The sequence below is a fragment of the Acomys russatus genome, chromosome 32, assembly GCF_903995435.1.
Source record: "Acomys russatus chromosome 32, mAcoRus1.1, whole genome shotgun sequence".
NCBI classification, from domain to species: domain Eukaryota; kingdom Metazoa; phylum Chordata; class Mammalia; order Rodentia; family Muridae; genus Acomys; species Acomys russatus.
Genome location: NC_067168.1, coordinates 20142213 through 20144008, shown reverse-complemented (window position 1 = coordinate 20144008; position 1796 = coordinate 20142213). Strand labels below are relative to the sequence as shown.

Here is a 1796-nt window from a genome sequence, read left to right as displayed (position 1 = left end):
AAGCTGTCCACAATAGCACCTCACCAGAACTCCTCTTGGATATCCCATCCACTGCTGCCCTCAGTCATGAAGATCCCGCAGCCTTGGATCTGTAGGACCAGCTCCTTCATGTATTCTAGCAGTTCATGCATGGTGTAGATGTTGGGCTACCCACGCTAGTTTCAGGGCCCACTTAACCTAGTGCTGCAGCCAGTGAGGAACAGAGAAAGTTCTCCCACTCTCATGACCCTGGGGCGAGCACTTCTGCCGTAGTTGGCAAGAGGGTGAGGGGAACATCTCTCCCCAGCGCATGTCACTGCAAGTGGCTCTCCCATGTTCTCACCCCACAGGTGGGCTCACGCACAACACTGTACTTCCTAGGCATGGTTCGGGGCCTGCTTTCCCAAGTGATGCAGCTGGTAAGGGGCAGAGCCAACTATCCTGCTCCCATGACTGCAGGGCCAGGTTTCCTGCCTGCCACAGGCAGCAAGAGATGAGGGGAATGGAGGGGTATCCCTCCACCATCCATTTCATCTACCACCACCCTCCAGGAGATGAGTGGCAGGGCCAACTCGCCCATGTTCATACCCTTGGAGCCTGCTCACTCACGACTCCCGCAATGAGGGATAGCTCTACTAGGCTTCTTGGGTGATATGGCTTGGTGTAGATTCCACTCTCCTGCTCTCATTAGCCCTTGGGCCAGCTCTCCCAGGCATCCCAGTCCAGGGACTTCTGCCTGGATTTTGATGACAACAGAGCCCTACAACAGGATCCAGATATGTCTCCCACTGGCATGACACAGGAGGAACACACTACAGTCCCAGGAGACGTCGTCAGCTACTCACACCAGGCTGTTCCTCACTGCTCTGAGTCTCCAGTTCTGCGTCTCATCATTGTGCCCACAGCCTTCTGTTTCACTTTCTCTTCCATTTCTCCACCACCTACCTTCTCCTTTTAGTGATACCATGTCTGTGAGTGTCTAGGGTCATCTCAGGAGTGGTTTCAGAAGTGCATTATGGCACCAGGCTAGGGTCATCTTGGGTATCACCTGTACTTCCAGGTCTGTGTGCTGACTGGTGGTCATCTAAGGCTCTGTCTTGGCCCCCTGTCGTCAGTCTGGTGGCCATCTTGGGCTAGCTCCTTGCTTGGACACCCCATGGGTGGAAGGGGTGTCTTCTGTCTCAGGGTCACTTCCAAAGTGGGGCCTAGTATCCCATGTGGGATTCGTCTCTTCTCCAGCTCTCTCCTCAACACAGAAGCCAGTTGGGGCCTGCACAGTGCTGGACTGGTGGTCATCTGGAGGACTGGTTCTTATCATCTTAGGCTTACTTTTTCTCCAGGGAGTGTTAGGCTATTAATCACGCAGATGTTCACAGGTCAGAACACTGAGTGTAGACATAGCCTCTCTTCTCTGCCACCTACTGACACACATGTGACACAGAAACCACACGTGTAAAGTCTTTAGGGGCATTCTATTTTTAAGTCTTTCTTTCGAGTTTTCTAATTGGGTTATTGCACTTTTTCATTTTAGTCTTGATTTCAGCCTGAGGTCCCTTCAATATTCCTACTTCTTTACTGAATTCAGTTTTTTAAATTCTGGATTTTCTTTGTTCTTTTTTGTTTGTTTGTTTGTTTGTTTTTGTTTTTATATAAAATTTTCTGGCTCTTTTGGTATCATTCTTTCATTTCATTGAGCTCTTTGCTCATGTCTTTTTTAAACACTTTGAATTCATTGATGAATTATATTGCTATATTATATTGGCTTTTTTATTGTTTATGCCCTTGTAGGAGACCTGGGCATGAGGACTTCTAGCATT

The 1796-nt window shown here is 49.0% G+C and overlaps 1 non-coding gene across 1 annotated transcript; it reads right to left on the bottom strand.

The window, feature by feature from the left end:
* Positions 1–1321: 1321 nt before the first annotated feature.
* On the bottom strand, positions 1322–1451 carry LOC127184512 (small nucleolar RNA SNORA17). Its single transcript, XR_007830150.1, has one exon. It is a non-coding gene; the product is annotated as a small nucleolar RNA SNORA17 (small nucleolar RNA).
* Positions 1452–1796: the final 345 nt, after the last annotated feature.